We start from the raw sequence: 14,837 nt of genomic DNA on the forward strand, positions 1-14,837 counted from the left end.
ATGTAGCGTAAAACGTTGAAGCTGCATAAGGCTACTTTCACACTAGCGTTCGATCGGATCCGTTCTGAACGGATCCGATCATATTAATGCAGACGGAGGCTCCGTTCAGAACGGATCCGTCTGCATTAAAATGCCAAAAAAAAGCTAAGTGTGAAAATAGCCTCGGACGGATCCGTCCAGACTTTCAATGTAAAGTCAATGGGGGACGGATCCGCCTGAAGATTGAGCCATATTGTGGCATCTTCAAACGGATCCGTCCCCATTGACTTACATTGTAAGTCTGGACGGATCCGCACGGCCAGGCGGACACTCGAACGCTGCAAGCAGCGTTCAGCTGTCCGCCTGTCCGTGCGGAGGCGAGCGGAGGCTGAACGCCGCCAGACTGATGCAGTCTGAGCGGATCCGCTCCATTCAGACTGCATCAGGGCTGGACGGCTGCGTTCGGGTCCGCTCGTGAGTCCCTTCAAACGGAGCTCACAAGCGGACACCCGAACGCTAGTGTGAAAGCAGCCCATACTATTGCAAAACTTTTAAATGAACTATAGAACTTCTCTGCTCCTGACCATTTTGTATTTTATTTTGCAGAGGGAGTGCATTTCTGTCCATTTAGGCCAGGCAGGTGTTCAGATCGGAAACTCCTGTTGGGAGCTGTATTGCTTGGAACATGGAATCCAGCCAGATGGTGTTATGTCATCTGATAAGAGCATATCAACAGTGGACTCTTCATTTGGCACCTTCTTCAGTGAGACTGGGTCTGGGAAGCATGTGCCAAGGGCTGTGTTTGTTGACTTGGAAGAAACGGTCATAGGTACAGTATGCCTTGTACATTCCAAATAATACTGAAAAGATTTATTGAAACTGGTGTAAGAGAACTGGATTAGTTGCCCATGGCAACCAATCAGATTTCACTTTTCATTTTTCAGAGTCCTTTTGAAAAAACGAAAGGTGGAATCTGGTTTCTATGGGCAACTAAACATGTTTTACTTTACACCAGTTTGATCTCCCCCACAGTTTTTACCTTTCAGCTATTAAAGGTTTTGTGCAGGATTGTAAAGTAGCCCAACAGCAGTGAATATATTTTTCTCTTGAATCCCCCACTGCTCTGGTGCTGCTGCTTTACTGGTCCCCACTGCTGGACTGTTTGATTCCATGCAGAAATGGTGTCTCGATGGTAAAGACTCAAAGGAACTACTGGGGCAGCTGAGGATTTAAAGGGGTATTCCGGTTAGAGAAGATTATTCCCTATCCATGGATAGGGGATGGCTATTGCATTGCTAGGGGTCCCACCATTGGGAACCCCACCAATCATAAGAAGCGAGGCCCCACTAAAATGAACAGAGTGGATGGTCAGAAATGTGTGCTGCTGCTCCATTCACTTCTATGGGAGATAGCTGAGCCCTGGGAGTGCTGCATTTTTTTTTTTTTTATGTTTTTAGTTTATAACGATCTGCTGATCTTACAATTTAAAGAGGTTAGATAATGTAAATATTTTCCCTAATCAATTATTTTTATTTATGCTATGCCTCACTACATAATGTGCCCCTGGTCCTAATCTGTGGGCTATGTACATTGTTACAATACTTGTCCGCTGTGTTTGTAGGGAGTAAGCTGGGGGATGTGACGTGATTCACCACTTGCTGTGATGTCCCTGGATGAATCCTTTTCTGCACTTGCGCTGAACATGTTCATTTATTCAGGGCATGCTTGGAAGATCTGTCCAGGTACAGCACAGAAGGCAGTGAATCGCATTAACGCCACAATCTTCTGCCCTACGGACACAGTGGACAAGGATTGCACTGTGGGGACAAATTATGATCTGAAATGTTTTTCACACAATGTATTAGGGGCTATCAGAAAAATATTTGTTTAAACTGGCCAATACCTTTTTTAATAACTACAGGGTGAACATGTCAACGGTTGTGCATAGGAAAGTCTAGTTCAGAGGTGGAATGACTCCACTTGATGCTTTTGCCATATTAACTATGAATCTTTTAATTTTGTAGATGAGACGAGAACCGGACACTATAAAAGCTTGTTCCATCCAGAACAGCTCATTACAGGAAAAGAAGATGCTGCTAACAACTATGCTCGCGGGCACTACACAATCGGCAAGGAGTTAATAGATTGTGTGCTGGACAAAATGCGAAAGCTGGCAAGTACATTATTCTGACTCCACTTGTTGTAATAGCGATTTATCCCTAGTGAGACCGCTATGCCTGGCCTGTATGAGCAGATATAATCACTGCGGACAAGCCTTATCAGCTTGAACTCGCCAACACTGAGTTTATCAGTGTAAGCTGCTTTAGGGTCCATTCACACGTCCGTTGTTTCTTTCCTGATCTGTTCTGTTTTTTGCGGAACAGATCTAGACGCATTCATTTTCAATGGGTCCTGAAAAAAAATCGGACAGCACAATGTCCAATTTTTTTTTTTTTCAGGACCCATTGAAAATGAATGGGTCCAGATCTGTTCCGCAAAAAACGGAACAGATCAGGAAAGAAACAGACGTGTGAATGGACCCTTATTCTGTAAACCAGATAACAGAGGACAGCAGAACAGATGGATTCTGGTATTGTGCGGTCAAAAGATGATTCTTTTGTAAGCTTACATGAGAATGCATGTGTACCTGTTCAATGCCTGGAGCAGTAAGGAGAAACGGGAAGTGAGGTGCAGTGTCCCAGGGGGTCAGTAGTGTAGCTTTAGGTATGCTGGGCTTTGTAGTGCAGGGTAACCCACTAACCTGGGACTCACTGTCGTCTTCAAACGGGTCAGCACTGGAACAGGCAGGTGATTAATGTCGTGACGCCAGTGCCAATTGAACGGTGGCACACCGTTTGTTGGTAGCAAGAACAATGCAGAAGCCACGTGATAGCCAACCAAAACTGGAACTTTACTTGTATTCTGTAATCGTCATGCATGGACATAATTGGAAGCGCAGTTCCATTGAAGACAGTTGGTTTACATACGTTACAGACAGGCCGGTTGTAGCAAGGTGGGTTTTAGAGGGTTAAACACAGGACTTGCAGTACAGACGGCTTGCACTCTATTCCTGACCCTGAAATATAGAAATTATTCTCCAAGGCCTGATGCCCTAGCTCTGGCGTATCCTTGGGTATGTCCTTATCAAGTACCTCCTCTGTTAGTTTGAGTACCTCTTGCTTTATCAGGTTTGGCTCTGTTTCGTTCTGTGTCCTCAGGCTGGTTAGACTACGGCGTTCCTGCTTGACGACTAAAGACTCAGGAGGGGAACCTTCTCCTTGGATCGGGAACCCGGTTACAGGGACTACACTACCCTCTCCTAGTCTGCAGGCTCCAGGCCTGCTCTACTCACAGGCCCATGGCCTGGCCTTAACTCAGACAGTCTCATCTCCTTCTCCCACTTTCTCTGCTCTCCTACTCCCTGACTGGGCTATATATATATATATATATATATATATATATATATATATATATATATATATATATATATATATATATATATATATATATATATATATATATATATATATATATATATATATATATATATATATATATAGTTCCCTAGCTCCCTCTAGTGACTCAGAGCTGGAATAACAACCCTAGCCGGCCTGCACATTTCACAGTAACAGGGAAGTACATAGCATTACATTAGGAAGATGATTTATACCAACCTCCCCATAAATAAGGGGGAACGACAGCACACAAGTGACCCTTCTGTAGTAACGGGCATTACAGCTCCCGTACACTACAGAGGTACACAGAAGGGGTGGAGCAGTAAAATGAAAGATATCACAAACAGAAAAACAAGTACAATACCAAAATGGCAACTAGACTGGAGCATAAAACCAAATATAAAATATATGAATGATTTAACTGCATAGCAGCACATACATTCAGGTGTTGACTTGGCCACTGCAATAGCATGTCTGCTTGGCCAGTTCACACTAACTCCTGCCCCACCACTACCAATTTTAACTTTTTTACTTAATTTTTTCTATCAATGATATATCATTCGCCATGTTGATTTTCGGGGTACGGCTTAACATAGCAAGTCTGTTGCAGGTTATGAGCGATTACAGCAAAATTGAAGGGGAAAAAAGCCTGCTCCCTTCCAGAAACAACACCGGTTGGTTGTGGGGCTATATGTTGGCTGCATTTTTTATTTAATCTCGAGTGCACGGTTCAGCAGGCAGTGGACCAGATACTGAGTCACTCCATTCGGATTTAGCCCTCTATTAAAGGGATTCTGTCACAGGATTAACACTATAGCGATATTTATGTGTATAAAAACTGATCTTATTGATATGTAAATTACCTTGGTCAGGAGCCTAAGGGGTTGTCCCACAATCTGTTAGAGCCCAGCCGCACCCAGCACCGCCTACCACTTAGTCACTCCACTTGCCCTGATGTAATTTCTTCTCAGTGCTGTAGTCTCGCGCAGGCACAGTGGACACTGTAGTCCGCGCCCATGCAGACTACAGTGTCCACTGTGCCTGCGCGAGACTACGGCACTGAGAAGAAATTACGTCGGGGCAAGTGGAATGACTAAATTAAGTGGTAGGTGGTGCTGGGCTACGGATTGATGGGCGTGGCTGGGCTCCAACAGATCGCAGGACAACCCCTTGGGCCCCTGACCAAGGTAATTTACATATCAATAAGATCCGTTTTTATAAGAATCTAATATGCAGAGCAGTGACAGTGGGATAATTTTAAACACAGCAAGGAGACTGATGGGCACATATAAATATCGCTATAGCGTCAATACTGGTGACAGAATCCCTTTAAGCGCTGGCAGATAATGTCAGGAGGGGACCTCTAAAGGGTGGCTAAGCTGTGCTGGAGGGGCCTCTTATGTGATGCTATGCTAACAGTATGTCATGGGCAGAGATAATTCTGGCTGCAGATTCAAGGTGGATGTTGCCCTCTGCTCTGAGGTCTGCAGAGGTGTAAGGTATGTAGGTGGATGGCAACAAACTCTCCAACCGAGGGACACTGGAACAGCTTTACTAAAGATTATTTTGCAATTCAGCAACAAACTCTTGTGAAACAGGTAACTTTTATGTTCAATAGGGATGTTGTCTCTAAGACTTAGACTTTACACTGTCCTTGCTGTCAACTGTGGAGAATCTGGCTGGGAACCTCTGAGGCCTTGTCTGTCAGATGTGCTCCATGCACTGGTCCATGTTGTACTCCTCCTTCAGTGCCACATAATGCTGCACTACTTTATTTGGGTGGCCACACCACCCCTGAACTCTGGTAATGGAAACAAAGAGGAGATGTTCAGTGGTCTTGAATAGACAAGGAGGGTTTTGCAGTCCATAAGTACCATCCTTTGTTCAAGAAGGAAATGGGAGTTTCCTGATGGCTTTTCATTCTCTGAACTGTTAAGAGATCTGTTAGCTTTAGCCAGGTATACAAAGCTACCTAATTTTGTATTTTTGCCTTCTAACAATGGGGGAGTAGAGGTGGATGCTCTGGCCCAACCTTTGGACTTTAAATTGGCTGAGACTCCCTGCCCTGTCCCTCTTGCTCATGGAGGAACATCTGGGGACAAAGTTGCTCTATGGCCCAAGAAATCATGGTTTCTCCTTCTGTAGCTGAAGTCTCTACAAGGTCCTTGGATCCTTCCTTACATGAATCAAACATCTTTCCCAGGGACTTCTGGATATTCGGGATATTCTAGAGAAAAAAAAAAGAAAAAAATCTACATTTAGCAGTTTGGAAGGATAGTTTTAAAATGGGACTTGGAATTCAGCAGGAAGGGTTTGAAGGCTACAGTCCCACCCTAGTTATGTCATCTGGTATATCTTGCTGTAGTGCCATCGTGGAGGAAAAACAGAATTAGTTATTAGTAATTTCCTTTTGAGTCCTGCATGCGATATTGCTGCTCAAACTAGCATATATGCCACATGTTAAAATTAATTGATTAGGTTAAAGGTGCATGTATGTGATCTTAGACTCTCAAGGCTGTCAGTCCAGTAAGACAATGAGGCGGGTCAAATTTATTCTTTGTTCCTTCCTGGTTGGAGGGTCATCTAACTGTAGTGCCATATGCCCCATGACTGCACCTATAAGACCTCCTCCCCTTCCAGACAGAAAACGGGAACTTCCCAGATCCTTAAAAGGGTACTCCATGCCTCAAGTTTCTTCCTGTTTCCTATCCATGGGACAGGGGGACAGATCTTTCCCGGGTTCTGGGTTGTTGTTCCCGGCCAGCTGTCATGGAGGGAAAGAGCAGCAGTGTGGCAAGTTCAGGAGAACTGCCAATTTTCCTTACAGATTCCCCTTTGGTGCACTATCTGCATGCAGGAGGAAGGGGAGACACTGCAACACTCTAAACCCAGCATGGTACTCCTGGGATGTTAGAGGGGTCATACCCCACAGTCTCCTATATGGGAGAATTTATTCTTGGTGATTTATTGCAGGCTATGTATTGATGCAGCTTAAGGAGGCCCCCAGTAAAGCTGCCCACAAGACGAAAGGCAGTGTGGGATTTGCAGAAAGAAGGTAAGTCTCTTACCCCAAAGATGGCAGTCCGTTCCTCGGAACAGTTTAAAAAGTTGCTTCCCAGTTATTTTAGGCAGAGGAAGACTCGAGGAATAATCAGACTTTACTGATTCAGAGGAGGGGATAATGGCAAGTTCAGATTCTTCCTCTGAAGATCTTATTGGAAGACCTCTGTTTAAAGTGGAGGATACAGACCTTTTATTAAAGGCAGTGAGGTCCACTATAGAGGTAGACTAGATCAAGACAGGAGTTAATGTATTAGAGTCTGAAGCCAAGTAAGGTGAGTGTTCCCTGTTAAGGAGGAGTTAAAGCAAGTTAAAAGGATATACTCCTTTCATTTAAGGCTACTTTCACACTTGCGTTCAGAGCGGATCCGTCTGGTGTCTGCACAGACGGATCCGCACCTATAATGCAAACGCTTCGATCCGTTCAGAACGGATCCGTTTGCATTACCATGAACAAAAAAAAACAAAAAAAAGATTTTTTATTTTTTTTTGTTCATGATAGTGCAAACGGATCCGTTTTGACTTTACATTGAAAGTCAATGGGGGACGGATCCATTTGAAAATTGAGCCATACTGTGTCAACTTCAAACAGATCCGTCCCCATTGACTTAGGCTGCTTTCACACTAGCGTTCGGGTGTCCGCTCGTGAGCTCCATTTGAAGGGGCTCACGAGCGGACCCGAACGCAGCCGTCCAGCCCTGATGCAGTCTGAATGGAGCGGATCCGCTCAGACTGCATCAGTCTGGCGGCGTTCAGCCTCCGCTCCGCTCGCCTCCGCACGGACAGGCGGACAGCTGAACGCTGCTTGCAGCGTTCGGGTGTCCGCCTGGCCGTGCGGAGGCGTGCGGATCCGTCCAGACTTACAATGTAAGTCAATGGGGACGGATCCGTTTGAAGATGCCACAATATGGCTCAATCTTCAAGCGGATCCGTCCCCCCATTGACTTTACATTGAAAGTCTGGACGGATCCATCCGAGGCTATTTTCACACTTAGCTTTTATATGCCAAAATAATGCAGACAGATCCGTTCTGAACGGAGCCTCTGTCTGCATTATTATGAACGGATCCGTTCAGAACGGATCCGATCGAACACTAGTGTGAAAGTAGCCTTACATTGTAAGTCTGGACGAATCCGTTTGCCTCCGCACAGCCAGGCGGACACCCGAACGCTGTAAGCTGCGTTCAGGTGTCCTGCCTGCTGAGCGGAGCGGAGGCTGAACGCTGCCAGACTGATGCCTTCTGAGCGGATCCGCATCCACTCAGAATGCATTAGGGCTGGACGGATCCGTTCGGGGCCGCTTGTGAGAGCCTTCAAACGGAACTCACAAACGACCCCGAACGCAAGTGTGAAAGTAGCCTAAGATGTCACTGTCTGGCAGGATGTACCTGGGGTAGATGCCACAGTTGCAAAAGTTAATAAAAAATCAGCACTCCATTTGAAGATCTGGGTTCTCTTAAAGACCTGATGGATAAAAGGGCTGATGCCTATTTTAGAAAGAATTGGGAAGCGTCTAGCTCTTCCTTTAGGCCGAATATTGCTAACAGAACCCCAAGGGAGCAGCTACTAGAAGTGATACCTACGATGATAGGAGTAGACTTTATTTCAGATGCGTCAGCTGACTCTCTAAGGTTATTGGCCAGAGCGGTGGCATTGTCAAACTCTGCCAGAAGATCCCTTTGGCTGAAGGGATGTAAAGGAAATGTCGCTTCTAATTCCAAGTTGTGTGCACTTCCTTTCCAGAGAAATTTGTATTCGGCCTGACGCTAGATTATATATTGGACAAAGCATCTAATAGGAAGAAGGGATTCCCAGTGCCCTCCTCTCCTAAGCAAAGACATTTCCGTTTAGAGATAAAAGGGAGTAGGCTAGTCAAAAAAAGGCCCTTTGATTTAAAAGTCCAAGCCCCAGTGTTTCTCAGCAATTATGCCAGGTCTCGGGTGGGGGGGGGTCGACTCTTATTCTTTCAAGCCTGGCAAAATATCTTGAGTGCCTGGGTAAAAGATATAATAAAGGAAGGATACTGTTTTAGATTTCAAAAGGCCCCCACCAGAAAGGTTAATTACATCTTTAGACCAGCACTCTCCAAAACGGGCTGCGTTATTAGGAGAAATAAGAAGAAATCTCCTAGAAAGTCAGTTCTTGTCCCAGTTCCTAGAGTAGACATGGGGAAAGGGTTTTATTCAATTCTTCTGCCCCCCCCAAGCCACATGGGTCCTATCTGACAAAACCTAAAGGACCTAAAGTTATATCTAACATGTCAGAAATTTCAGATGGAATTGATATCCTCAATGATTCTTCATCCATTTCCTAATTGAATCATGGCTTTTATAGATATCAAGGATGCCTATTACTACTGTACATGACCATACATCCCTCATGGATAGAGGTCAATTCATCTACAGTTCAGCACTCTCCCCTTTGGAATATCTCGGGCATCAAGAATTTTCACAATGCTGGCACAAATAAGGATCATAAACTGCCCCCCCTTCTAGGAATTCTGCTAGATTCCTTATCCCAAAAGTCCTACCTCCCAGAGGGGGAGTGCCTTTCAATACAGTAAAGGATAGGGAAATTCAGCCAAACCAGGGTGACTGCTCTAAGGGGAGGCCATGTCAGTTCTAGGTTTGACATGTATACTGGCAGTAAAATTGGGACAGTTCAGGTCTAGGAGTCTTCAGGCGCACATTCTATCACATTGGAACAAGGAGCTGTTATCACTAGATTATAAATGTCCGATGCCCATGTCAGTAAGGGATTCTCTTTTGTGGTGGACAAGGACAGAAAACAAGTCAGGGAGTGGCATAGACAAAAGGCAATCCTTTAATCACAAAAGATGCCAGCCAACAGGTGGGGGGGCTCGCTCAGTTTTGGGGTTTTCCCAAGGTCGGTGATCAGTGTTTCAAAGCAAACAGTCCCAGAATTAGAGGGCTGAGTGATATTTTGTGCTCTAATAGACATGTCAGGATTCTGTCAGTGACAGCGGTAGCCTATGTAAACAGGCAGGGGGGACAAGATCACCTCAGTTACTGGATCTGATGTAAAAGATTTTCAAATACTAGAAGGGAGAGTACTTTATCTTTCAGCAGTGCACCTAAAAGGCTTGAACTGTCAAGCAAACTTCCTGAGCAGGCACAAATCGGTCAGGGTGAATAGTGCTTTTGCCAGGAAGTATTCGACCAGTGCATCTGTGGGGGACCCCATCAATAGACTTTTTTCTGGGGGGAAAAAAGTGCCTAGAGGCTTTTGGTCAGCCCAGAGGATCAGGCCCAGGGGATAGATGCTCTCTCAACCTTGGGGCAAGGATCTGGCTTGCGCATTTACGCCACTCGCTCATAAATGCAAAGGTTGCCTCTAATATGAGGATATGGAAAACCTTTTCTCTTTGCTAGGTTGGATCTGTAAGCCCCTCCCGATCCATTACATTTTTTGCAGAAAGGGCTCTAAAAAAAAATTAAAGCCTAGCACGTTAAAGGTTCAGGTTTCAGCCCTTAGTGGTCTGTTTGGCAGCTCATCCCTGGATTAAAAGGTTCATAAAGGCATCTATTAGGTTAAACCCAGATCATCGCCCTGGGATTTAAATGTTGTACTTTTATATGCTAACCCAAAGTCCATTTGAACCTTTAGATTTGATCTCTATGAAGATGTCTAACAAGACAGCATTCCTGGTGGCCATTATGTCATCCAGAAGGGTAGGGTAGATTTCTGCCTTGTCTGCTCGCCCCCCCCCCCCCCCACACACACACACTTATACCTATGTCTTGGAAGACAGGATTGTTTTTAGACCAAATCCTGCTTTTTCTTCCAAAGATGGTTTGACTGTCATAGGTCTCAGGAAATCATTTTGCCCTTTCTGCCAAAAATGAAGGGGAAGAGGTTCCATACACTAGATGTAATAGGTGTATGTGTATATACTGAGTGAGTCCACCAAAGAATGGAGAAAAGCCCCTTGGTTATTCCATTTCAGGGTCCTAACAGGGGTCTAAAGGTTAAAAGTCTTACTGTAGACAGGTGGCTAATGAGAATAGGTCTAACATATTTGGCGGGGTGTTTGGGGTCGTTAAGTTGGAATACTGCCATGCAGCCCAGTTTCTGAAGGGAGGGGATAATTTGCTTTAGAATGTCACAGGACATTGGCATTCATGGTTCCCTCAATGAACTGTAGCTCCCCACAGCTGGTAGCTCTCGTGCAGCCCCAAACCGTGACACTGCAACCGCCATGCTAGACTGTAGGCAAGACACACTTGTCTTTGTACGCCTCACTTGGTTGCCAACGCACACTTCACACCATCTGAACCAAATAAGTTTATCTTGGTCTCATCATACCACAGGACATGGTTCCAGTAATCCATGTTCTTAGTCTGCTTATTGTTAGCAAACTTTTTGCAGGCTTGTGTATCATCTTTAAAGGAGGCCTCATTCTGTGACAACAGCCATGCAGACCAATTTGATGCGGTGTATGGTCTGAGCACTGACAGGCTGATTCCCCCACCTCTTTAACCTCTGCAGCAATGCTAGCAGCACTCGTAAGTTTATTTTTAATAGACAACCTCTAGATATGACACTGAGCCTGTGCACTAAGCTACCATGGAGAGGCCTGTTCTGATGGAACCAGTCTTGTTAAACTGCTGTATGATCTTGGCCACTGTGCTTCTCAGCTCAGTTTCAGGGTGTTGTCAATCTTATAGCCTAGGCCATCCTTATGTAGAGTAAGAATTATTTTCTTCAGATCCTCAAAGTTCTTTGCCATGAGGAGCCATGTTGAACTGCAGTTACCAGTATGAGTGAGCGACACCTGAGATCTTGTAATACTAATGGGAGTCACGTGACATCCAGCAGAGAAATTGCCGAATTGTGCAAAATTTTGTATTTTCACTTAGGGGAGTACTCCCTTATTTCCAGCAGTTTAGACCTTAATTAAAATATTTACAAATGTGAGGGGTGGACTTGCTTTTGTGAAATACTGTATGCAAATTTTAAAGAAATATGCCTGCAGATTTGTATGTATGGTATGATGAGGTTTCACTGTATATAGAAATTTTGGCAGTCCTATGGATCTTGTCACAAACTGGGAAATGGAGTATGGAGGACCCTTTTAAAGAACTGGGAAGTTCCTGTCCAGAAGGGGAGGATCTCTCTCAGGTGCTGTCATGGGCTCATGGAAAACTGATTACTGGTAAGAGTAATCAATGTATTTCTAATATTGTACAATCCTTTTTGAAACTATGCTATTGAATGTAATGGGTATTATTATTATTTGCATAATCTGTCCTCCATGCAGCTGTCAGATATTTCACAAAGAAACCATATATTCTCAAAGATGATCAATAATTCATATTTTAATGAGATTAAGGGTCACTACCTTTTCACAACTTGAGATGTCAGGCATATAAAGAATTGATTGGCCCCCACCAATCACTAGACCAAGAGGAGAGGAGCGCACGCATATCACTCTCCTCACTGAGTACTGAATAGACTGGCCCATGGACTTCTACGTATAAAGGAAAGTTTGTACAGGTTAGGGTACTTTCACACTAACTTTAGTTTTCTGATATTGAGTTCTGTCACAGGAGCTCAATACAGGAAAATAACTGATCAGTTTTATCCTAATGTATTCTGAATGGCGAGCATTCTGTTCAGGATGCATCAGTTCAGTCACTCTTACATATTTTTATTTTTTGGGGATGGAGAAAATACCGCAGCATGCTGCAGTTTTCTCTCCGGCCAAAAATGCTTAACATCTGCCGCATCTGGCTTTCTGGTCTGCGCATGCGCAGACCTTTTAAAAATGCAAAAATTAATACCGGATCCATTTTTCCAGAGGCGGATCTGGTATTTCAATGCTTTTGTCAGACGGATCCCTCTGACAAATGCCATCAGTTTGCGCCCAAATTGACAGATCCGGCAGGCTGTTCGGCAACATACTGCCTGCCGGAATCCTCTGCTACAAGTGTGAAAGTACCCTTAACTGCAACCTGTTGCCTCCAACAACACATCCCAAGCCAGCAGCGTGTTTGTAACTATCATTTCATGCACGACAGTTCAGCTGGCTTTGCCGAACTGCCAGCTGTCGGTCACAGGGAAGGGGCATGGTTACCATGACTTCAAGTAAGGAGGCCGCTGCCTCTGACTTAAAGACCGACTAAAGTGCACTGGGCAGGGGATTAAGGCGCTTTCACACTTGCGTTCTTTTCTTCCGGCATAGAGTTCCGTCGTCGGGGCTCTATGCCGTAAGAATCCTGATCAGTTTTATCCTAATGCATTCTGAATGGAGAGAAATCCGTTCAGGATGTCTTCAGTTCCGGAGAAAATACCGCAGCATGCTGCGCTTTTTGCTCCGGCCAAAAATCCTGAACACTTGCCGCAAGGCCGGATCCATTGAATGGCATTGATCCAGATCCGGCCTTAAGCTAAACGTCGTTTCGGCGCATTGCCGGATCCGACGTTTAGCTTTTTCTGAATGGTTACCATGGCTGACGGGACGCTAAAGTCCTGACATCCATGGTAAAGTGTAGTGGGGAGCAGTATACTTAGTCCGTGCAGCTCCCGGGGCGCTCCAGAGTGATGTCGGGGCGCCCCACGTGCAGGGATGATGTGATCGCATGGCACGTCATCCATGCGCATGGGGCGCTCTGACGTCATTCTGGAGTGCCCCGGGAGCCGCACAGACTGAGTACACCGCTCCCCACTACTATGGCAACCAGGACTTTAATAGCGTCCTGGCTGCCATAGTAACACTGAAAGCATTTTAAAGATGGATCCATCTTCAAATGCTTTCAGTTCACTTGCGTTTTGCCGGATCCAGACAACGCAAGTGTGAGAGGCCTAAGGAACATTTTTGCTTCAACTACCAGCAGGAAGATTGTTACAAACATGCAGCTGGCTACTCTAAGGTACTGCTGCCGGCTTGAGATGTTTGGAGGTGACAGGTTCCTTTCACATTCTGTGTATGCAGCAGAAAAGCTCCTTGGTACACATGCCAAACATATCAACAGGCCACAATGCACTCAGCAAATGCCAAATGTTAATCCATATTATGTATAACTTTCTTCTGCAGGCTGACCAGTGCAGTGGTCTTCAAGGATTTTTGGTGTTCCACAGCTTTGGAGGAGGCACAGGATCTGGTTTTACTTCATTATTGATGGAGCGTCTTTCTGTAGACTATGGGAAGAAGTCAAAGCTTGAGTTCTCAGTTTATCCTGCCCCTAGGATCTCAACTGCTGTGGTGGAACCTTACAATTCTATTCTAACAACCCACACAACTCTGGAGCACTCGGACTGTGCCTTTATGGTAGACAACGAGGCAATTTATGATATTTGTAACCGTAACCTGGACATTGAGCTTCCGTCTTATACCAACCTGAACAGATTAATTGCCCAAATTGTTTCCTCTATTACGGCCTCTTTGAGGTTTGATGGTGCATTGAATGTTGACTTAACAGAGTTCCAGACTAACTTGGTGCCCTATCCCAGAATACATTTCCCGCTAGTGACCTACTCCCCAATAATTTCGGCAGAGAAGGCCTACCACGAGCAATTGACTGTGCCAGAGATTACAAATGCTTGCTTTGAATTTTCAAATCAGATGGTTAAATGTGACCCCAGACGTGGTAAATACATGGCTTGCTGCCTGTTATATAGGGGTGATGTGGTGCCCAAAGATGTAAATGCTGCAATAGCCAATATTAAAACCAGGAGGTCCATCCAGTTTGTTGACTGGTGTCCTACTGGATTTAAGGTGGGAATAAACTACCAGCCTCCCACCTGCAGTCCCAGGAGGGGACTTGGCCAAAGTGCAACGTGCTGTCTGTATGCTGAGTAATACCACAGCAATTGCAGAGGCCTGGGCTAGGCTGGACCATAAATTTGACCTAATGTATTCTAAGAGGGCTTTTGTACACTGGTATGTGGGAGAGGGGATGGAGGAAGGGGAGTTTTCTGAAGCCAGAGAGGATATGGCCGCTCTGGAAAAGGATTATGAAGAGGTGGGGACAGAGTCTAGAGATCGTGAGGAAGAAGAGGAAGATGAATACTGAACAGCTTCAGCTTTCAGACTGGTCACTTGTTGCAGTCTCGGTGTTGAAAGCCAGCTGTTGTACAGTAGTATCTTAAATATTTATAACAAGAGAACTGAGCCCTTAATGTTTTAAAAATTGGCATTTCAGATATGTGGTTAACATCCATTGTATGTCCTGTTAAATATGGACACCCTACTAAGAACTTATATAATGTATTGGTTGAAATGACAATTCTGCTGTTTTGTCAATAAAGTGATGCATCCTTAAAATTGGTTAACCCTGTCTTATCTTAAAAAAAAAAGTGACATGCATTTTCATGGACTTGG

General features: G+C 44.8%; 1 pseudogene; it reads left to right on the forward strand.

Moving 5' to 3' along the window:
• Positions 1-579: 579 nt before the first annotated feature.
• LOC122927797 lies at positions 580-14,529 on the forward strand (annotated as a pseudogene).
• Positions 14,530-14,837: the final 308 nt, after the last annotated feature.

The sequence above is a fragment of the Bufo gargarizans genome, chromosome 2 (assembly GCF_014858855.1).
Source record: "Bufo gargarizans isolate SCDJY-AF-19 chromosome 2, ASM1485885v1, whole genome shotgun sequence".
In the NCBI taxonomy this organism is placed as follows: Eukaryota; Metazoa; Chordata; class Amphibia; order Anura; family Bufonidae; genus Bufo; species Bufo gargarizans.